General features: G+C 39.1%; 1 long non-coding RNA gene and 1 pseudogene across 2 annotated transcripts in view; one reads left to right on the plus strand and one right to left on the minus strand.

The window, feature by feature from the left end:
* LOC123586001 overlaps nucleotides 1–24,699 on the plus strand; it is a 201,527-nt gene that overhangs the window by 61,474 nt on the left and 115,354 nt on the right. The window lies entirely within an intron of this gene.
* Nucleotides 2,554–3,989, minus strand: LOC123585999 (annotated as a pseudogene).

Below are 24,699 nucleotides of genomic sequence, written 5' to 3' on the forward strand. Positions count from 1 at the left end.
CCATGTGCGGCCAAGTTCCCCCAAAGCAGATTTTAGTGGGACCTATCACTGGGGAGAGGTGATTACTTTTGACCTGCTGCAATGAGAAGAGCTTGTTTTTCTTCTTAATGACAGTGCATAAAGTGCTCAAGAAGGTTGATGGGATGGATATCTTTGGCAGGTCACCATGCCCCGATCATAGAGGCTTAGCACTGCCACCCTAGTCAAACGCCATTCTACAGTATTTTCTAGAAGCAGGCATGCAAATGATGACATAATGAGGGACACCAGTGATGCCTTCTTCCTCTGGAACTTTGTCATAGGCCTTGCAAATCATGTGATCAGAAGAGCTAATGATTTTAATTATTTAGTGTCAGTCCTACTAGGGATTCTTGTTTGGTTTCTCTTTTATTTAACAGACTTTTATTGAGCCCTACTATGTTACAGGTCCTGTACTAATCTTACAAATACAAAGACAAAAAAAAAAGGCCCCCACAGTTTCCACTGTGAACAAAAGAGGGGGTCAGACGAGGAAGCAGATATTTACTCTCTAACGAAGGAGTGGGACACAGAGACTGACTGTCTCTTAGGAAGGTTTCACAAAGGAAGAGTGTATGAGCTTGGAATTAAAGGATAAGGTTACTCAAACTCACAACCTCAAGGTCAAGAGTTGCATGCTCTACCAACTGAGCTCACCAGGCACCCCCAGATTTGTTGTTTTGATTGATTGCATTGGCAGCATAGCATGGTGGAGGACAGACAGGAGGACTGTGAGCCTGGAGGCGGTTACAGAGAAAGGCATGAACTCAGGCAGTGGCAGAGGAGAGGAAGAGGAGGTGGTTTTGACTGATAGAGAGTAACTTGTTTCAATAGTGCTTGATGACCAAATGGTAGAGGGACAAAGGCAGGATGAGCAGGGGGACTGAAGGGAAGGGAAGACATCTGGTTTGACTCCTTCAACCAATGCTCTGGTAGTGCTGCTCACCAAAACCATTCAGGAAGAGGAGGCATTTTGTGTGGAAAGATGTTAGGTGTGAGGTGTCTCATGGGGCAACCAATGGGGAATTCCAGTAAATAAGTATATACATGTCTAAGTGTGGAACTCAGATTGCATATCATTTAAGCAATAATTTTCTATATGCAAATAATTTTTTGGAAGTGAGTATTTCACGCCAGAAATTTGAAAATGTTGAGACACCCAAGGTATTTTTGCTGTGGGCTTGTGTTGGAAATTACGATCATCATGGATCACTTTGCATTGTTGGTTCAAAGCTACGAATAAACAATAAAGCTGGACAATACTGATACTATAATCCCACAGGATTGGAGAGACCCTAACACGAGACTAATTTTTCAGTGGAAACAGAACTAAGATGAATTACAGAATTCTCTGCTCCTTAGGCAACTGGGGTAATCTCAGTCCAACCCCCCCCCCCCCCATTTTATTGTGTCCAGAAAAGTTCCTAAATTTGTCCAAGATAAGCCAATTAACTAGAATTTTGACTTGTAAGTATTTTGTCCTCTCAAAAGGGAGAAAGTGAGCTATGTGTTTTGGAAGTCTAAGTTTAATGCTAGAGGTAGGGAATGGGGGTTTGCATAAACCTCATAAATATCTTCTCTAGCAACTCCATCACCTCCCATGAGCCTGATGGGTGGGACATGGTAACTGATACAGTAAACTGGAGGGTGAGAGTTGATTGGCATTGACATGACCCACAGTTTTACTGAGCAAACAATATGTGAAAAGTGGCCCCACCAGAAAACACACATGGGTTGCATAAGGAAGAGGAACCACCAGAGGATTCATGGAAGCCTAGAACACCATGCAAAGCCTGAAGCTAACTGGGAACTTGCAGCTGCTCCCAGGCCAGCCGGGCAAGGAGCTGTGAGGAATGAAGCTATTCTTTTTGGCAAAGAATACACTGTATCCTCTAAAGTCTCAGAAGCAGGGATGCAAACAACAACTGGAGTTTCCAGGAGTTCCATTCAGCTGGAAAGTACAGTGAGTACACAGAATCCAAAATGATTTCCATAGGTTGCGCTTAACATATTAAAATTAAGTAATTTTTGAAAACCCCACTAAGAGTAACAACAGCAAAACAAACTGTTCAAGTGCAGATGAGAAAGATGTGGTCAGCTAGGAGCATGTATATAAAAGACTCAGGAGTTTTGATGATCTCAGTATGAGTGAGCCATGTACAATGAGGGAGCTGAATCTGGATTTGGGCTACATTCAGAGTATTCTGGTATTCAGGATGCAGGAGGTGACAGTTCTTTCCCACAGTATGTTGATAAAAAAGAGGATTCTATCCCCCGCCTCCCCACCGCTGGAAAATAATTTTTTTTTTAATTTTTTTTTTCAACGTTTATTTATTTTTTTTGGGGACAGAGAGAGACAGAGCATGAACGGGGGAGGGGCAGAGAGAGAGGGAGACACAGAATCGGAAACAGGCTCCAGGCTCTGAACCATCAGCCCAGAGCCCGACGCGGGGCTCGAACTCCCGGACCGCGAGATCGTGACCTGGTTGAAGTCGGATGCTTAACCGACTGCGCCACCCAGGCGCCCCTGGAAAATAATTTTTATTGAGATTCCACCAGCTGCACAATCAGCTGCTGACGTTAAGCTCTTTCTTCCTTTGTAATTTGGTCTTTCTTAAGTGGTCCTATGAAAGCTGTATTTTCCTCCGCCGTCTGGAATCAGCCATGACCAAGCTTGGAGGTGGTGTCAATGAATTTACAGTCAGTCTTCTCCAAGGTCCGCCATTTAGTCTGCACCAACAAGGACTCATGGAGAGTAAGCACTGGCTTCTTGGTTCCTACTGCACAGCCTTTCAGCGTGATGACATCATTGGTCACTTCACTGTAGTGGACAGAGCCACCCAGAGGGTTGATGCTCTTGTCAGACAGATCATAGTCGGTGGAAGCATTTTTCTTGATGAGCTTGCCATCCTACGTGAGGTAGCCCTGGCCAATCTTGTAGATCTTCTTGTTGATCTCAGTGCGGTGATGGTAACCTTTCTGCCCAGCCCGAGCCACAGAGAAGGCCATTTGAGTCGGATGCCATGCCCCAATACGGGCAACCTTACACAGCCTCCCGTGGGTTTTGCAGGGTAGCTCATTGGTATGCCAGTGGCTGGTGACCTCTTTGTAGCCTTTGCCCTTTGTGATACCAATGACATCGATCATCTTATCCTGCCCAAACACTTGGTTCACAGGCATCTGCTGCTCTAGCGTCTCACGGGCCCAGGCCACCTTCTTGGCCACAGTGCCTCCATTCACCTGGATCTCCGTAAGGCGGGCCTTCTGGTGTAGAGGAAGCAGGTGTAGAGTGTGGGCGATGACACAGATCACCTTGGCAGTACTTCTTCCTGCTGTTGAAGTCCTTCTCTAGCTGCTTCTTGCCATCATCTTCCTGCCACTGCTTTCAGTACTTGGTGAAGGCCTTTTTCTTAGACTTAGGCCAGTTCTTATAGAAGCACCTTTTGCATTCATCACTGATGTGCTCATGGCAATGATGGTCTTAAAGGCACAGAGGCCTCCAGGGGTCTCCACACAGTCCATGTTGCCCACAACCGCCGTGGGTGGCATCTCCACAATGGCCACAGCCTCCACAACATCCTTCTTTGTTCACCTTGGATCTTGGCCTGTGGACCTCTCATACTATGTGAGCCATGACAGCCTTGTATCCCAGGAAGGCAGGGAGGTGGCCGGGCTTGGAAGAGTCATCCTTGGGGAAGCTCTTCACCTTCCCAGTGGTTCTGGCTGCTACATTTCCAAGGCAGGAAGCCCAAGGACCCATGCCTGGGAGCAGAGAAGTTCCTGTGAGACATTCCACCACCAGACGCTGACAATAGAGCAGGATTTGATGTTTAAATTACATACATGGCTAATATTTACTAAATGCTTACTATATATCAGCTTCTGGGCTAAATGCTTCACACGATTCCCTCCACACAACAAGCCTTGGGTCCTGTGCTGTTAGTGCCTCCCTCCCACCCAGTGTGTGTAGATAAGGGCAGTATTATTCCGTGGGGTTGGACCTATGTGTAGTCTGGCTAGGGAAAGATCTGGCTCTGTGTGACCAAACTCTGAGCTGGGAACAGATTCCTGACAGTCCATTACTGAAAAAGAGCGGGCCTGAAGGATACAGATTGCTGGGTTGAGAGGATTGAGGAAATCTAACACATGAGAAACTGCTGGAAGAACACTGTTCTACAAGAAAAAGAGTGGAGTGGTTGAAGTACCTGAGTCAGAGAAGAGGAATGAGATCATGCAGCACAGCCTGAGAAATCAGTTAGAGTCAGCTACTCAGAAGAATGGCTCAATTGGTTGAGCATCCAACTCTCGATTTTGGCTCAGGTTGTGATCTCATGGTTCGTGGGTTTGAGCCCCGCTGATGGTGCAGAGCCTGCTTGGGATTCTCTCTCTCTCCCTCGCTCTCTGCCCTTCTGTCCCCTTCAAAATAATAATAATAATAATAATAATAATAATAATAATGGGGGATGTAGATCGGTCTATTTAAAAATAAATGTTCTATATAAAATTATTATGGGTGTCCCAAAATGGAACTGGCTGCCATGTGAGGCACCAACTTCCCACCTGTTTAGGTATTCCGGCAGGAAGCAAATGCTCATCTAATGGGAAGAGGTCCAGGGACCCTCAACACAAAAGCAGTTGAGGGTCTGGAATTACTCTTTTTTGCTGCTCTCACAGAGTACATTTTTTAAACCAGTGAAAATATATCTACATGACAGTATTCTGTAATCTGGCGCTTTACCTAGTGAAGAGAAAAGCTCAGGTCAGGTCTGAAATAGCAGGAAATACTAATAGTAGTTGAATATAGGAAAATTCAATGATGGCAGAGAAAATGGAGTGCAAAAAAATTTAATGATTCTTTTCAGAAGAAAACAGGAAGTTAACACCTGATTTATAGCATGTAAATGACGATCTTGTATTTCCATTGGTACTTTGGCAAAAATGCCTTGATAAAAATATTTAAAAAAATGATTTTATGACATTGTAAAATAGTTTCTTAAGAACGAAGTTAAATAAGGGACTTCTAGGGGCCCCTGGGTGGCTCAGTAGGTTCAGCATCCGACTTCGATTCAGGTCGTGATCTCACGGTTCATGGGTTTGAGCTCCACGTCCAGCTCTGTACTGAAAGCTCAGAGCCTGGAGCCTGCTCTGCATTCTGTGTCTTCTTCTCTCTCTGTCCCTCCCCCACTAGTACTCTGTCTCTCTCTCAAAAATAAACATTAAGAAAATTAAAAAAAAAAATAAGAGACTTGTACCAACTTCTTTTTAAAAGATTTAGCAGAGCCTTCATTTAATGATATATTAGGATAACATATAACATCACACAGATTCTAGAGCTGGCCTTTGGCTCTCTTTGCCTTACTAATCCTTGAGCAAACAAAAACCTCATGACTAGCGGTAGTATTTCCACTTCTCAGCAAACTTTCTTGAAAGAGCAGATATTGATAAGAACAGCACTTAACCATTTTACTGCCCATTGTAAATTAACAAAAGTAAATTAGCAATTAAAACTCAGCATTTGCAAAGTTGGCAAGCATTCTTTTTTTTTTTTTTTTTTTAATCTTTTTTGTCTTCTCCTAGAAGTCTGGTGGCAGAAAGGTAGTATTATTCTGATTATCAATGTAAACTAATAATGAAATTAATCAATCTTGAGTATTCTTTCATGTATACTTGTTTAGAAGTAAGAACAATTCTGTAAGTCATAAAGTTTTTTGTAATTCCAAGTTTGGTCTCAAAGCAAAGATAACCCTGCGGTCAAATTTGAGAAGAGTTAAGAATTTGGTTCATAACTAGTCATCTCAAAAATTGAGAGTGAAATTTCAGTGTTCAACTCACTCAGCGATTGCTTGTGTAAACTCAAAACCAACGAAAGCATAAGAATATTTTGTCAAGTGCGGTGGTTTTAAAGACACGTCCACAGATTCTTTAAAACTCCTCCCTTCAAGGGGTGTAGCTTATTTTTCTTGCCTTGAGTATGGGCTAATGTTGGATACCCACTTTCTTTTTGGGTGAATAGCGTTCACAGAACCAGATTGGGAGACCAGTCACTGGCCCCATGCAACTAGCTCACTGTTGAATGGGGGACACTTTCTGGCTGTGGGATGGTGTCAGTAAAGGAGGAAATCATCCTCACAGTAGAGGGGGAAGTTCAGAGTGCAATGCTGGACACAGGGAGGTTCCAACCCAGACTGGAAGTCAGGAGAAGACTGCTGGAGGTGTTTACATGTGCTATCTCTGTGAATACACACCCCCACTCTTAATTTCTGACCCAGACCTGTCTTTTGATTCCACACCCCAAACCAATTGCCTCCTTGACTCTTCCACTTCAGTGTTTCATAAACACCTCAAACTCAACATGTTCAAAAAAAAGTTTTTGGAGTCTAAGCCTGCTCTTTACCCAAGCTTCCCTTTTCATAAAATGGCCCACTTAGGACTTTTGGCCAAGAACCTGGAGATAGCCTTTATTCCTTCCTTTCCAGAACATCCACATCCAAATCGCTGGCAGGTCATGCCAGTCCCTACTGTGAAATGTACCAGATCTATCCAACAATCTTTCTTCTCTTTCTCTAGTAGAGACATTGCCTTTGCTGCCACGGGGACGCAGAATGAGGAGCACCCTTGAGGGTCAGCACAAAGTCTGCTTGGGATAGACTGAGTGTGAGGAGAGAGACGAGAGTAGAGGTAGCCCAGTGAGAGTCATAATCCCCCCAAATGTATCTGGTTTAGAGATATAGATGCTTATTCTGTACATACCTTAAAAAATATACAAGCTAATATATTTCATTAATTGTAATATCGACAAATGGTAGCCAGAAAATTATTATGCTGAGAATATTAATACTTACCTAAATTAATTGGGGATGTAAGAAAGCATAGTGGTTAAGAGGTGTGCTCTGTTGTCAACATCAGTAACAGTCCCATCTCTGCACTTACATAGCTGTGCACCCTGTGAAAGTTGCTCTGCCTTTTGGAGTATCAGTTTCTTTATCTGTCAAATCGTATTCTTCTACCTACTCATGGTGTTGTACAGAGTAAATGCAATGGTCTATGCAAGATGCTTATTAGCACATGCAAAGAGCTCCATGTTGTTAATTATCATCAATATCAGCATTGTCCTTCACTTCAAAAACATCTTCCTGTATGAGAGAAAGAAACTACTAGCTTCTTGGAGAAGAAACTTCTCCATTATCTAAGAATTATGAGTTGCCTTTAAAGGTGATTCCAGCTCAGATATATAACATTCTGTCATGCAGGGCTAATTTAACTCAAATTTTTTTTCTGATAACATTTTTTTTTAATTTTTTAACATTTTTTAATTTTATTTTTGAGACAGAGAGAGACAGAGCATGAGCGGGGTTGGGGCAGAGAGAGAGGGAGACACAGAATTGGAAGCAGGCTCCAGGCTCTGGGCCATCAGCCCAGAGCCTGACGCAGGGCTCAAACTCACGGACCGCAAGATCGTGACCTGAGCTGAAGTCGGACGGTCAACCGACTGAGCCACCCGGGTGCCCCTGATAACATTTTTTGATAAAACTTTTTTGGGGATGAGAACTGTAGGCATTCTGACTAAATTTACACAGATGTCCACAAAAGACTACAATTACCTCATAAGCCAAAATCACTCCCCACCCCCAAGTAGGATATTTGGATGAGCTGATGTTCCTAGCTTTAAGTATGCAGACCTCAGTAACAGCTGAGGCACAACCAAGAGCAAAAAAATGTAGTAGTAGAAAGATTAGACACCTGTTTGTGACAGTGGTCAAAGGCTTCTTTTTCATACATTTTGGGGACTGCATAAGTGGGGGAGCTGACCTGCGGTAAATGACGTGGCCACGCGACTGGAATATTCTGTACCAAAGCAAATAAACTGTACAAACATCGGTGGTGGAGGCAACAGACGATACTCATTCTGAGAAGAGCTTCCCATTTTGTAGCTTTGTGCTGTCGGAACACTCCAGGAGTTATAATTAACTGCTAATGTTCTTCTTCGCTCCTTATTCTGTAGGGTATTCTACCCTTCGTCTCTTTCCTAGATCTTCTCCTTTAGATACAAACTCTCCTTTTCTTCTCCTGGGCAAAAAATAAACTAGATACCAGGAGGGAGTATGTATTTTATCAAGAAGACATATAACAGATTTGAAAATTAATTTTCTTATCAATTTTGTCCCAGACATTTTTCTGACCCTTGTAGAAATTTGAACGTTCATAAATATGACTGTCAGGAAATAGTTAAAAATTCCTCTGCATTTATTTAGGCAAGAAGAGTGGTTATCCAGTAAGTGGCAGCAAACAGCTTATAGATTCATCTTTTCTGATTTCCTAACTCTAAGATTCTTATGAATGAAGCAGAATCACTGATTGAGCAAATGGAAATAAACTTGAAAGTAGAGGACACATATTATGACTCTCCTAAGAAGCAAATATGAATCTGCCTCTGCGTCTTCTCCAAGAAGTTTTTCAGAGCAATAGAGTGTACTGATGCATGAGCACTCAAAGACACCATAAGGCATTTTCTGCATGACTTAATTCTTTTTCAGACATAAAGAACAGATTCTGATGATTTACTACTTTCATTTTAAATTCAGAGCACTGCATTGCTAACGTTGAGGAATTGCAGACTACTTGTTTAAAGGATAATGAAAAGTGAAAAATGCTATATGATTGTCATGGTCACTCTTAAGTCCCAAGATTTTTCAGAACCGTCCCAATTTCAAAAATTCTACCTTGTTATCCTTTAATCACACTCCTTTTGGGGCGCCTGGGTAGCTCAGTTGGTTGAGTGTATGACTTCGGCTCAGGTCATAATCTCATGGTTCTTGCTTCAAGCCCCAAGTCAGGCTCTGTACTGACAGCTCAGAGCCGGGAGCCTGCTTCTTATTCTGTGTCTCCCTGTCTCTCTGCCCCTCCCCCACTCATGCTCTGTCTCTCTCTCCCTCTCTCTCTCAAAAATAAATAAACATTAAAAAAGATATCTGTAATTACACTCCTTTTTGTCAGTCAGACTGTGCATCAGATTTGGAAAATATGTTTTTAAAAGTTCATTGTTATTCTTAGTGCATTTAATAGTTTCCAGAATCAAAGAAATTGTTTTTAAAATATTACATAAATTTTGGGGCACCTGAGTCGCTCACTTGGTTGAGTGTCCAGCTCTTGATTTACACTCAGGTCATGAACTTGCGGTTTGTGGGATCGAGCCCTGTGTCAGGCTCTGTGCTGACAGCCCAGAGCCTGCTTGGGATTCTCTCTCCCTCTCTCTCTGCCTCTTCCTCATTTGCATGCATGCACATGCACATGTGCTCTCTCACTCTCAAAATAAATAAACTTTTAAAAATATATATAAATTTAAAAAATTATCTTAAGAAAAGTAAAATTCCATTCTTACACATTATGGGAAAGCAGCCTGAACAGCTTAGCTCTTGGGCATAGACTGAAGATTACTTGAGCAATTTTCATATTATTGCAGTGGGACTTTATGATTGCCAATTCCATCAGCATAACATGCAGAGGCACAGAAGTATTTTTGAAGGGCATGTGAGAAGTAGCATTTTAGTGTAACACAGTTGCTGTTGCTGTTTCTTAGAATCTGAAAGAAACTCTTAAGGAAGTTCTGGAATGTACATGATACAAAGTTGCTAATCAGGAACAGTATGATACTTAGATTACTCTTGATTCTAATGGCCATGAGGTCACATGGGGAAAAAATGCCTTTAGATGAAAAAGGGTCAAAATTTTAATTTGAAATTCATACCTTGCTGAAAACTGATTTGGATTAAAAGTGAAGCTTCAGATAGTCTCTGTAGAGGTAGAAGTCATGAAACAATTTGAAAAATTTTATCAATTTCAAAATGCTTTTAAACTAATTTTATCAATTCCAAATGCTTTTGAAAAGAGGTGGTTTAGCATACAGAAATGCTACTTCCTTATTTATATTAAACTTACTAAAGAGTTCAAAGCTTATTAGGTGTATTCTGCAAGGATGGTCAATATTTTATTATATATTTTGCAAGTTATGGTGATATCATTTTGAGGATCATCCTTCTGTTTTTCAGTTATTGTTCAGAACTAATATTTACCTGTCATGAAGTACTTTGCATCATCACATATCTGTTATCTGGCGACTTAAACTCACTTTCCTATTTATTCTATATAAAGTGACTTGCACAAAACTTCTCCACTCCATTCATCCTTTTTCTGCCCTAAAGGCTGAGGGCTTATTACTATGACATGGTTTGTACACTGAAGAGGTCAAAGGTACCGGCTGATGAGCTGGAATGTTTTTCCCTTACCAGAACTTTTCCTTCCCTTCCAAGGCAATGGCAAGATTCAGAGACAATTCTGGGTGGGTTATCTGAAGTTTCACCCTTATTTATTTTAACAAAAATGCAATGCTCACCGTGGTAAAGTGGGAAGACCAGGGGTTATATTCATACAAATCAGGGTTTGAATTCTTGTTCTGTTGCTTACTGCTTATGAACTATATTCAAAGTAAGTCTAAGACTCAGTTTTGATATCAATGGTATGGGGACAGTACAAAGCTCATACGATTTTTCAAAGATAATATATATCTAAAGCAATGAGCTTTAGTATCTGGCTCATAGTAGGCTCTGAGTAAATGTTAGCTAATTTGGTTGAATAATAAATAATTATAAGTAGAAGAAGTACAACACAAAAGAGAATATTGAAGTAAGAAGGCATCTTTTGTGCCTACATTGTATGCTATAGTAGCAAAAGTATGAGATTTAATGGCCAACCTGTCTTCATCAGATTTCCCAACCAACTGAACATTATTTTTCTGATCTGTGAAAATGAGCATGATTATATTGCCGCATGGAGTTATAGTAGTACAGTTAGGCTCATAGTGCGAATATTAGATCTTAGTTCCGCTTGTCTTCCTTCTCCTTTGATACTCTTTTTATGGCATATTCTCCACTCACTCCTTTTTGGACAAAGACTAACCTATAATTTAATGTCACTCTCAAAACGTTTGAAGACTGAGAGAGAGAAACCAAACTGGAACCAACTTAGGTTTCCAGTGGGAGAAATCCATTTTTATTGACAATAACATACCTATATGACCCGTGGGTCTACACTCCTAGGCAGGGGAACTGAGGGCTTCAAAGTGGATGAGTCAGAGATGCCTACATGAGCTCAGTAAAAAGATACAGCTCTTCTGATTTGCTGACTGCAGCTCATTCATTCAACTGATATTTTATTAACTGCCTACTATGTACAGGCATCATACTAAGTGCTAGTCATATAACTATGAATAGAACAGCTCTCACCAAGAGAGGCATGTGAGACAAATTATTATAGTAATGTGATAAGTAGTATAACCCATTTATTTATTGGAGAGGCATTGCTGAGTTCCTGTGGAATACCAGGCACCCTTCTAGTGCTGTAGATAGTGTTTTTTTCTTTTTTCTTTTTTTTCAACTGGTTGAGGGCTGATCCAAAGAGGGCATGGATCGAGGAGGCAACGGAAATGTAGAATGACTTACGCAAAGGGGAGATGGTGAGGGGGTTACTTAAAGATCCGTTGTAAAAGATTGAAATGAGACCTGTGGGACGTCTAGATGGCTCAGTTAAGCGTTGGACTTCAGCTCAGGTCACAGTCTCGTGAGTTCAAGCCCCGTGTCCGGCTCTGTGCTGGCAACTCAGAGTCTGGAGCCTGCTTGAGATTCTGTGTCTCCCTCTCTCCGCCCCTCCTCCGCTCACGCGCTGGCTCTCTCTCTCAAAAATAAACTGAAAAAAATTTTTTTTGAAGATTGAAATGAGACCTGTACTCTTTTTTATATTTAATGGTGCTATAAGCAGATAGTGTTCTTAAGCAGACAGTGGGACAAAGTAGTTGAAATTTGGGCTGTACATGATTTTTCTGGGCAACAATACGAATTGGGATGCATAACATTATTTACAAAAGTACCGTGCAACGTATTCCACAAGTTAATAGCTGTTGTGCTACCAGAGAGAATGCAGTGCTCACTGAGCTCTAAGTAGAAAATAATTATATAAATTTTGCATCTGTCAGGATGCCCTGGGAGCTCTAAAAGATGCACAGGTTTGCAAATGTAATAAGGTTAGACCCCTCTAGAGGGCCATCATATCAAAACTTGGAAGGACATGTGTATTTTCGAAAGTAATTTTTAGGTCAGAGAAAGAGATAATAGACGTGGCCTAAAGTGTTGATATGGCAAGAGCTCACTGTGTCTGTTTTGAGGACATCATCTAACCCATCTAACCCTGCTTCTTCAATAATTAATCATATTTCTGGGAGAGACTGAAAATCCCAGCGAATGTGTATGGCTACTTCCAGCCTAGAGAGGTCGGTTTACTTAGTGACAGGATTTATTGGATTTTAAAATGTTTTCCTTCTTGTAATTTTTCTGACCCAGAAATATGCTTTTTATTTCAGCAGCTCTCAAAACAGCTGAATAAATGACAGTTTCCAAACAATCACCGTTAACTGTAAATCAAAATGTTATGTTTCCTCAGTTAATGCTAAGATTCTTCAGTTTGTTTTCCTTCTCTCACCAGTGAAGTATAATCCACCACCAGAATGATGATTAAAGGCATTCTACCAAAAATATTTACTCCATTCTGTGGCAAACACTTGTCATTTCCAACTTCAGTACAACAGCCCTTGCTTAAGTGTCGTGGTGCTGCTACATGAAATAGAGGCATCTGGAATTTATTCTCTTATTCTCCTTCTAATTATAGCTTAATTTATCAACCACACATTTTTAAAATGGTTATTCTTAGTAGCATTCTCCATTACAAAACACACTAGAAGTATTCATTTCAAAATGATATTGTTTTTACTCTTCTGAGGGGTAGATATCACACTTGTTTCTGTATAATTTTTTTATGTATACTCAACTGTATAATTTCTCAAGTTCTGTTTTCCAAAATTATCTCCCTACCCCCAAGTCTCCAACCTCAATAAAAAAATCTCACCTTCTCAGTGCCAGTCTCTCTGCTACATGGCAGACCTGGTCATGACCTTTAGAACTAGAGGTGACCTTGGAGATCATTAGTTCAGTGGTTGTCAAACTTTGCAGCATATAAGACTCTCTTTGGGGTGCTCTACTCTGGGAGTAGAGTCTAAGAATGTACTTTTTTTTTTTCCTTTAAAGCACCCCAGGGGTGCCTGGGTGGCTCAGTCCATTAAGCATCCCAACTTCTGCTTGGGTCATGATCTCACCTCTCTTGAGTTCAAGCCCCACATTTGGATCTCTGCTGTCAGTGCAGAGCCTGCTTCAGTTCCTGTCTCCCTCTCTCAATGCCCCTCCCCAGCTCGTGCTTTCTCTCTGTCTCAAAAATAAATAAAACATCAAAAAAATTAAAAAAAAAAAAGCACCCCAAGTAGTTGTGAGCCACACATCAAAAAATACCCTTAATTACTCTCAACTCTTCTATAGGTAAGGATGCAGAGGGTAGAAAGTATGGCTTGCCCAGGATCTTTGGTGATCTAATTAATGTAATTGTCATCAAAGTGTTTCCACAGCAGTTCTTGACATCCTCTAACTTATATTCTAAAAGAACAGGGATCAAAACGTGGTTGCCTTCTCATGAAAAGCTTCTATTCTTGCCTTAAGGGGTCAGGGTGGGGTTGGAAAGTTGTGAAAAAGCACATGCTATTGCTCTACAAAGTAATCAAATGTGGGCATCATCCAAAAGCAACAACCACAGGGGCTGACTCTTGATTTTGGTTCAGGTCATGATCTCACGTTCATGAGCTCGAGCCCTGTGTATGGCTGTGCACTCACTGCACAGAGTCTGCTTTGGATCCTCTGTGTCCCTCTTTCTGGCCCTCCCCCACCCTTGTACACACTCTCTCTCTCTCTCAAAAATAAATAAACTTAAAAAAAAATTTTTTTAAAGCAACGACCATAAAAGTGTGTATAATATTTCCGTGTGGCCCCTTTAACAGTATTTGGGGACAGAGAATAGACACTGAATGAATGAATGAGTACATGGTGAGTACATGAATGAGTGGCCAGTGAGTCAGGATGGAAGACATTCAGGTAGAGTGGTGACGTGTCTCAGAGTGCCTGAAAAGTCCCCATTGTGGTCACTAATAGTCAAAACCTCTGTCAGGTAGCAGGAAGAGGAAGCCCTCTTTAGAATAGGATAAGCTTGGGGCACCTGGGTGGTGCAGTCGGTTAAGCATCCGACTTCAGCCAGGTCACGATCTCGCGGTCCGTGAGTTCGAGCCCCGCGTCAGGCTCTGGGCTGATGGCTCAGAGCCTGGAGCCTGTTTCCGGTTCTGTGTCTCCCTCTCTCTCTGCCCCTCCCCCGTTCATGCTCTGTCTCTCTCTGTCCCAAAAATAAATAAACGTTGAAAAAAAAATTTTAGAATAGGATAAGCTTGTACAATTCTATTATTTTAGTAGTTTATTTTTTGTCCCTTGTAGATAGTTGAAAAGTATTGCAGATTTAAGTAGCTTAGGTATAGTATTGGGTTATAATTTAGAAGGTTTTATTTAGGTTATGTTTAGAAAAAAGTTTCTCTTTATTTTCTTACCTTCTTTGGGAGGTGGAGAGGTATTGGTGTGGGACTCTTCCACTCTTTTTAACTAGTTAACTTTTGCTGATGAAGAGGTTACTTCAGTGTGTTTGGCTTTTTAATCTATTCTGTTATTCATCTGTAGTTTTGCTTCTAGTCAAAATGGAAAGCAATTGTAGTTTGTCATCCTTTAATGCTGGGAGATGACAGGAAGCTGGGTTTTATTTGTTTTTCTCTTTGAAGTGATACAGCTGAGTGAGCAGACCTGTTTCATTTTAACCAGAAGTTTTGCTTTACCTCATAGAAATAGCTACTTCATTGAGAACTGGTGGCCTGCTGGGCTTGACTTCTGCAAACTTATCAGAGGAGAAGATGGATAGGTAATGGACGTTTCCAGAAAATTATGGAAGAGCCACAGCAGTGACTCCAGAAATCCAATTTGATTGCATATTTATAAAACAGAGCAGACCTAACCAAACCATGCTCTGTGAGCCATATGGGCCCAAGGCCTCCCTCACGTGTTTAATCCTAATTTACATTCTCTACAACTATAAATGAAAGAGACAACACTAACAAAAATAAAATAACCCCACAGAGGCTTTGTGAAGGCTGCTCCGGGCAGCACCATATCCTTTGAAACCACAGCCTCTATGCCATTGACAACCAAGATTGGGACAAGGTCTGAGTAGAGCAGGGTGGAGGGAGCTGCTACAAAGTGGACAGTACGGGCACAGAACTTACCACAGATTTGCATCTTTATGTAAAATCGTCTCATTTTTTATGTTGACTCTTTTTTTTTTTTCCCCATAAGGCTCCTGGACTGTAACTAAAACTACATTTCTAAATCCAAAGCCTTTGCTTTCTGGAGTGTAGCATCTACTCCATTCTGTAAATAAATGAAATTCTGGGTCTCTTGCCAGATTTCCACATCAGCCTATAGAATACACTTATGAAAATAATTCTGATATAGGAATTGTAATGTTTAATTATCTGGAAAACAATATTACAGGATATACACAGGATCTCCTGGGAATAGAGTGGTGGAGGGAGAATAAGCATGAGGATTTGTGTGCTATCCTACGCTTAACAACAAAGACCTAAAACATTTCCATCAGTGACATAAGAAAACGAGTATTAGGAAGGGGTGACTGGGTGGCTCAGTCCGTTGAGCGTCCCGCTTGGCTCAGGTAATCACGATCTCACAGTCGTGAGATCAAGCCCAGAGTCAGGCTCTGTGCTGAGTGTGGAGCCTGCTTGCAATTCTCTGTCTCCCTCTCTCTCTGCCCCTTCCCCACTTGTGTGCACTCGTTCGTGTTTTCTCTGTTTTTCTCTCAATTAAAAAAAGAATATTAGGAAAAATACCTTCTTTCTGCATGTGAAGCACCTTAGTAACCTTTCTAAAATGTAGTCCTTAAGGCACCATCCTACTTGTTGCCTGTCAGTAGTTGCCCGTCTGTAGCTCCCCGTTGCTTACAGAGCTAAATCTGACCTCGTTAGCATGGTGTTCAAGGCCCTTTATGTTTAACTGTCTTTCCAGTCTCTTCTTTGCTATTCTTACTTATTTGCACTTACCTGATTGAGCTAATACTTAATATATAATGAAATGCACAAAACTTAAGTGTACAATGAGTTCTGAAAAATGTGTCTATGTAATCAACCTTCCTGTCAAAATATAGAACATTCCATCACCCCACAAGTTGATGCCCATTCCACATGCTCTAATTTCCATCTCCACAGTTTAGTTTTGCCTGTTCTTACACTTACTATAAATGGAATCATACACTGTGTACTCAATCATGCCTGACTTCTATTTTATTCTGTGTATCAATACTTCACTTTTTTTAAGTTGCTGCAGAATAAATATCATGTTGTATAAATATATCACAATTTGTTTATCCATTCTTCTTTTGATGGGTGTTTGAGTTGTTTCCATGTTTTGGCTAATAAGGATAAAGCTACTAGGAACATTCTTATACAGGTCTTTCAGTGCACATTTGTTTCTACTTCCCTTGGCTAAACAAACACATAGGAGTAGAATTTCTAGGTTTCTTTTATAAGGAATTGCCAAACAGTTTTTCAAAATGTTTCTACCACTGTAATGCCCATCAGCAATGTATGACAGTTCCAGGTATTGTACATCCTCACCAGTACTTAGTGTTGTCAGTTTTTAAAATTTTAGTTACTCTATAGGATACAATGGAATCCATTTGTGGTTTTATTTGGCCTTTCTCTGATGACTAATGATGTTGATCATCTTTTCATGTCTTTCTTGACGATTTGTCATCTTCTGCGACGTGCCTGTTTCAGTCTTGAGTGTTTATTTATTGGGTTGTCTCTTTATTATTGATTTGTAATTCTTTATATGTTCTGGTAACAAGACTTTTGTTAGTCTTTGGTTAGTTGCCTTTTCATTTACTCATGAAGAGCAGACCTTTAAAATTTAAATTTTTTATGAAGTTAGTTTTCTTTTATGTTTAGTGCTTTCTTGGTACTTTTTCTAAAAAAAGAAAAAAATCTGCCTGCTGAAGTTTGCAGAAATATTCTCCTATGTTTTCTTCTGGAAACTCTATAAGTTTCAGCTTTAACATTTAGGACTAAGATTCATCTCAAATTAGTTTCAATATGTAGTATGACATAGGGATCATACTCCAATTGTTTTTACATATTTATTCAGTTATTCCAGAATCATTTGTTGAGAAGATATTATTTTCCCATTGAAAAAGTACATTTATGAAAATCTATCGACCATATAAGTGTGGGTCTATTTCTGGACTCTATTCTGTTTCACTGATCTATAGAACTATCTTTGTCTATGCCAGTAACACCACCCTATCTTGATTACTGCCTTATATTGTAACTTTATATTAAGTCCTGAAATATAAATTGTATGAATCCTCCAACATTCTTCTTTACCTTCAAGATTATTTTGGCTATTTTTTTAATTTAATTTCATTTTTTTACTTTTTTTTTTTTTTGAGAGAGAGCATGTACAAGTTGGAGGGACAGAAGGAGAGGGAGAGAGAGAATCTTAAGCAGGCTCTCACAACTGTGAGATCATGACCTGAGCCTAAATCAAACAAGAGTGGGATGTTTAACTGACTGAGCCACCCAGGCACCCCGGTTTTGGATATTTTACATCTTTTGCATATCTGTTTAAACTGTAGAAAAAACTTATTGGGGCACTTGGGTGGCTCAGTCAGTTACACATCAGCTCTTCGTTTTGGCTCAGGTCATGATCTCATGGTTCATGAGTTCGAGCCCTGAGTAGGGCTCTGTGCTGACAGTGCATGCTCTCTGCCCCTCACCCACTCAAAATAAATAAACTTAAAAAAAAAAGTGTTTTTAAAGAAAAAACTTATCAATTTTACAGTAAATCCTTTTGGGATTGTGACTGGGAATGCATAGATTCTATATATCAGTGTTGGGGGTGACTTTTGTTTTTAAGTTTATGTTTTTGTTTTTGTTTTTGAGAGAGAGAGCAAGGGAGGGGCAGAGAGAGAGGGAGAGATTGAGATTCCAAGCAGGCTCCTTCCTCACTGTCAGCAGAGAGCCCGACTCAGGGCTTGAACTCGGGAACTATAAGATTGTGATCTGAGCCAAAACCAAGAGCCAGATGCTTAACTGACTGAGCCACCCAGGAGACCTGGGAGTTGACATTTTTAACCATACTGAGTCATTCAATACAGTAATAAAATTTATCTTTCCATTCATTTAGTTCTTCAACTTCTCTCAGGAGTGTTTTAATAGTTTTCATTGTACAAGACGTGTCCATAGTTTGTTAAATTTATCCTTAAGTAATTAATATTCTTTGATGCTATTATATAAGTTAGTGCTACTATAAATACAATTTTAAGTACTTTCAATTTACAATTGTGCACATAGTGCATAGCAACACACATATTTGTGTATTGACTATCCTGCTAACTTGCTAAACTTATTTATGAGCTCTAACAGCTTTTGGTAAACTCTTTAGGATTTTCTATGTGCATGATTATGTTAATGTATGAAGGAATACAGGGTTTTTTTCCTTTCATTTCTATGTATAGTCATTTATTTCTTTGTATTATTTCACTAACTAGCATGGCTCATGTAATGTTGAATAAAAGTGGTAAGACTGAACATCCTTCTTTGCCTTGTTCTTGATCTTAAAAGGAGAGAATTCAGTTTTTCAGTAGAAGGTATAATAGCTAACAACGATCTTTATCAGATTCAGGGAATTCCTTTCTATTATTTTGCTAAGAATTTTTATCATGAATGGATATTAGATTTTGTAAAACACTTTTTCTGCATCTATTGAGATATGCATATAGTTTTTCTCCTTTATTCTGCTAACATAGTAGATTGCATTGATTTTTCAAAAGCAGATTCCTATAGCAAACCCAACTTGGTCATGATGTCTTATCTTTTCAGTATATTTCTAGATGTGATTTGCTTATGTTTTCTTAAGAATTTTTGCATCTGGATTCATGGGGAATGTTTGCTTGTCATTTTCTTTTCTTGTAAAGCATTTGGCGTTGTAAGTTAATTCTGGCCTCAGAAAATGAGTCGGGACGTGTTCCCTCATCCTCTATGTGTGGATTGGAATTGTTTTACCCCCATTTTTTTCCCCTAAATGTTTCATAAAATTAACCAGAAATCATTGGGACCTGGAGTGGGTTTGGGAGGGAGGTTATTGTTTTTTTCTTTATAGGAATTTTACTGAGGTGAAACTCATGTGGGGAGATTTTTAATAGTATATTAAATATCTTTGATAGATATAGAATTATACAAAAATTTCTCCTTGTATCAGTCTTTATAAATTGCCTTTTTTAGTACATTTGTCCCTTTCACCTAAATTGTTAATTTATTGGAATTACAGTGATATTCCCTGTTTTACGTCTGATATTGGCAATTTGTATCTTCTTTCTTTTTTTTGTGTTCAAACTTTCTAGGTATTTGTGAGTTTTATTAATTTTGTCAAAGAATCAATTTTGGCTTTGGTAATGGTCTCTACTTATGTTTACTATTTTTAGTTTCTGCTTTAATATTATTTCCTTTTTTTCTATCTTAAATTTAATTTCTTTTTGTTTTCCATATTTCTTAATATAGATACTTAGATCACTGATCTTTTATTATCTCCTTAAATTTTTTTTAATGTTTATTTACTTTTGAGAGAGAGAGAGAGAGACAAAGTGTGAGTGGAGGAAAGGCAGAGAGAGAAGGAGACACAGAATGCGAAGCAGGTTCCAGGCTCTGAGCTGTCAGCTTAGAGCCCGACACGGGGCTCGAACTCACTGACTGTGAGATGATGACCTGAGCCGAAGTCGGACACTTAACTGACTGAGCCACCCAGACACCCCTAAAACTTTAATATCTTCTAACATAAGCATTTCAAGCTACAAATTTTGTTCTAAACACTGCTTTAACTGTAAAACACAGATTTTGTTAGCTTGTGTTTTCATCATTCAGTTCAGAATAGTTTATAACATTCTTTGTGATTCCTTTTCTGACCAAGATGTTATTTGAAGTGTGCTGTTTAATTTCCACATATTTGAGACTCTCTTGGATTTCTTATCATGACTGATTTCTAATTCGCTTTTAAAACTATGTAAGATTTCAGTCTTTTGATATTAACTGAGACGGTGTTTATGGCCTAGCATATGGCTTATTGTGGTGCATGCTCTGTGAATGTGTATTCTCCATACAGAACATGTATTCTGTGGTTGTTGGAGGTAGTCGTCTATACATGTCTACTAAGTTAAGGTGGTTGAAAGTGTTGTTAAGATTTTCCATATCCATACTAATATTTTTATTTATTGTTCTATCATTTACTAAGAGGTTGGTGGCAAAATCTCCAACTGCCATTGTTTGTCTGTTTCTTTTAGTTTATATATACTGAAGGTTTATCATTCGGTAATCCATACTTACTATTGTAATGTCCTCTTAATAAATTGGTCCTTTTATCATTTTGAAATATCCTTCCTAGTTTCTAGTGTTACTCCTCATCTTATAGTCTACTGTATTTGGTATTAATATAACCATACCAATTTTTAGACTTAATGTGCATCTTCCATAAACAGTAGATGGTTGGGTCTTGCTTTTTAACCCAGGGTATAAATATCTTCCTGTTAATTGGAGTGTTTAGTCCACTCACAAAAATGTAATTATTGCTAAGGTTGAGTTTAGGTTTTCAATTTTGCTACTTGTCTTCTTTTTTTTCTTCTAAGCTTATTTATTTTTGAGAGAGACAGAGAGAGCGAGTGGGGGAGGGACAGAGAGAGAAAATCCCAAGGAGGCTCTGCAGGGTCAGTGCAGAGCCTGATGTGGGGCTCAAACTCATGAAACCGTGAGATCATGACCTGAGTAGAAATCAAGAGTCGGACGCTCAACCGACTGAGCCACTCAGGCGCCCCTTACTGCTTGTCTTCTATCTGTTCCATCTGTTCTCCATTTCCCTGTTTCTCCTCTCCTGTCTTCTTTTGTATTCATCGGGTCATTTTGATAAAAATCATTTCTCTGTTGGCTTACTATATCGGTGCCTTTTTTTGTTGTTGGGTTACAAGACACATCCTTACCTTATTAGAATGTACTTTGAGTTAATATAGTACCACTTCACGTAAAATGTAAGCTCCTTGAAACAGTCTTCTTTGCACTAATTTGAATCTATACACATTATAAGTCCCACAGAATGGCATTATAATTTCTGCTTTAACCACTCATGTCTTTTAATGACATTAAAAGGAGAAAAAATATATGATATTTTTATTTGCCCACATAATGAAAATTTTTAGTGCTCTTGATTTTTTTATCTGAGATCCAGATTTTCTTCTCATAACATTTTATTCAAGCTTAAGAACTTCCTTTGGCATTTCTTGTAACAAAGTCTGAATTTGAGTGGCATTTATACAGGGATTGGGGGACTCTTCCTCTGTGACTCCCTCATCTCTGAGATAACCCCTACAATTTCCGAAGTACTCTAGCAGCTTTGAATTCTGCCAGCTGATATCTCGAGCCAAGTAGGCTTGCACTGCAGTCATGTAGACTGGGAAATACCTCACGGAAATGCCACATAAACTTGAGTCTCACACAGAAGGTCCCATCTTTCAGTGGTTTAATCCCTTCCCGGGTCTGCCCACTTTTAACTGCTCTCCAGTGTCTTCAAATAGTTGGTTTTTGTATTTTGTACACGTTATTTGTGGGAAGGCTAGTTTAGTACAAGCTACTCTGCCAGTAGAGGAACTTACCCTTCACCTATAACTCTATAGTAGGGGTCAGCAAACTTTTTTTTTTTGTAAAGGGCAGGTTAATATTTTAGGCTCTGTAGCCCAAAAGACAAAATTGATGATATTATGTACATATTTGTAGAAAGAGAGATAAAACAAATTTCCTCAAAATTTTATTAATGATATCTAAAAAACAGTAATAATAATTGAGTACAATTTTGTCTACTAATGAGAAGAATGGAATGGGGGGGTAATAACATTTTGCTTGATTGGGCATTCCCTATTACTAAAATTGATTGCAATTTTTCATCTGTTGATGCTACTCTATAATGAGATTTTATGGATTGTGTCTTTGAAATGTCTTTTGCAGATAGATATTGCCAAATACTGTTATTAATCCATTAGCATACACTTTTAATCAAACATATTTATTGCTTAGAAGACATTTAAAGAATTCTATTAGATTCTTTTCTTAATATTTGCCTTTCAACAATGTTATTACATTGCAAATTAATCACTTATTTTTTTTTAATTTTTTTAAACATTTATTTTATTTTATTTTTTTCAATATATGAAGTTTATTGTCAAATTGGTTTCCATACAACACCCAGTGCTCATCCCAAAAGGTGCCCTCCTCAATACCCATCACCCACCCTCCCCTCCCTTCCACCCCCCATCAACCCTCAGTTTGTTCTCAGTTTTTAAGAGTCTCTTATGCTTTGGCTCTCTTCCACTCTAACCTCTTTTTTTTTTTTTCCCTTCCCCTCCCCCATGGGTTTCTGTTAAGTTTCTCAGCATCCATATACGAGTGAAACCATATGGTATCTGTCTTTCTCTGTATGGCTTATTTCACTTAGCATCACACTCTCCAGTTCCATCCACGTTGCTACAAAGGGCCATATTTCATTCTTTCTCATTGCCACATAGTACTCTGTTGTGTATATAAACCACAATTTCTTTATCCATTTATCAGTTGATGGACATTTAGGCTCTTTCCATAATTTGGCTATTGTTGAGAGTGCTGCTATAAACATTGGGGTGCAAGTGCCCCTATGCATCAGTACTCCTGTATCCCTTGGGTAAATTCCTAGCAGTGCTATTGCTGGGTCATAGGGCAGGTCTATTTTTAATTTTTTGAGGAATCTCCACACTGTTTTCCAGAGTGGCTTCACCAGCAAATTAATCACTTCTAATTGAAGTATAGAAGCTCCTCAATTGCACAGGTAAATTGATACTGAAATATGGAAATTTCCTTTGGATCTTACACTGAGATGCAAAAAAATGCTACTGGTTTTAGAACGTGGAAGATATACCCTGTGTAGACTTAGGTAGAAATAGAGATCTTTCTTCTTGTTTCACTTTTTATAACATGGGAAGTGTATAAAGCAACTTGACATTATTTACTATTTAAACAATATTGTCTTCAAAAAGACTCTTCTGCAATATAAGTTTCACATAAGAAAACTCTTAACTTGTAATTTTAGGTTCATTTTATTAAGAAACATCATCAGGGGGCGCCTGGGTGGCGCAGTCGGTTAAGCGTCCGACTTCAGCCAGGTCACGATCTCGCGGTCCGTGAGTTCGAGCCCCGCGTCAGGCTCTGGGCTGATGGCTCAGAGCCTGGAGCCTGTTTCCGATTCTGTGTCTCCCTCTCTCTCTGCCCCTCCCCCGTTCATGCTCTGTCTCTCTCTGTCCCCAAAATAAATAAACGTTGAAAAAAAAAATTAAAAAAAAAAAAAAAGAAACATCATCAGATTTGAAGCAAAATCTATTACAAAGCCATTTGGTGTTCATTAATAGTAGTTGGGCAGGGGGCACCTGGGTGGCTCAGTCAGTTAAGCATCCAACTTCGGCTCAGGTCATGATCTCACAGTTCATGGGTTCGAGCACCACGTCGGGCTCTGAGCTGACAGCTCAGACAGAATCTTGCTAAGGATTCTGGGTCTCCATCTCTCTCTCTGCCCCTACCCTGCTTGCGTTCTCTCTCTCTCTCAAAAATAAACAAACATTAAAAAAAAAAAAAAAAAAAAAACAACTAGTAGTTGAGGATGGTTCTCATTCAGGAAAAAAAAAATAAGTTTATCCCTAAATTTTAAAAAATCACAATAAAATTTCACTGTTAAGCCTTTGAACTGATGTGTAATTAGGCAAGTCAAGATGTTCAGATTCTATTTCTGACAAAAGTTCATGGAACCAACAATTGTTAAGTTCTTAAAAGCAATTGAAGTTCACTGTTGACATTACTGTTTCAGTAGCCCACAATAGATTCACAGACTTTCTGCAAAATAGTTGCTGATGGAACAATACAATGAACAACCTTACCATTTTACAAAACTGTGTAAATTTTTCCAACTGAGCATTTTTCTGCTGCACACGTATTTTTACCACCATCAGCTGTAACACATCATGGTAGATTCCACTTCAGCTTATACTGAATTAGCATTTTCTCAATTACCTTGCCTATCCTTTTTCTAGGCCTACTTTTCATAGAGGCTAATCCTTCAGTCATTTCAAACGTGGCCTGGCTCCTTGAATAACCAATCATTAAGGAGTATGAGTAACATCTACCAACTCATCAAGAGCCAAGGGAAATAATTTAAAATCATTTGCCTTGTTTTTAAATTGGTTGTTGACCTTGTTCCTCATGCTCTCAACTCTGCAAGCAACTGCTCTCACAGAAAGGCTAATAGTCTTAAACATGTTTTTGTTTTTTGTTTTTTTTTTGTAAGTGCACATTTCGTTAAATGCTGGAATCAAGCACAATTTAATTAATTCATATTGGTAGATGGCTTTCTGCTTGAATAACAAATCACTTGGAAAGTTACTTAATTGCAGCCTCATTTTCATTTTTTATTTTGTGCAGAAATTTTGCTGTGATGAGACACTCTGTTTTAAATTAAAATTCTCTATTTTTTTCTGTTACTTTCCTGTGAGTTGGAATGCTGAGACAAGGGTTTAGCCTAGTAACATCAATGT

The sequence above is a fragment of the Leopardus geoffroyi genome, chromosome C3 (assembly GCF_018350155.1).
Source record: "Leopardus geoffroyi isolate Oge1 chromosome C3, O.geoffroyi_Oge1_pat1.0, whole genome shotgun sequence".
NCBI lineage: Eukaryota > Metazoa > Chordata > Mammalia > Carnivora > Felidae > Leopardus > Leopardus geoffroyi.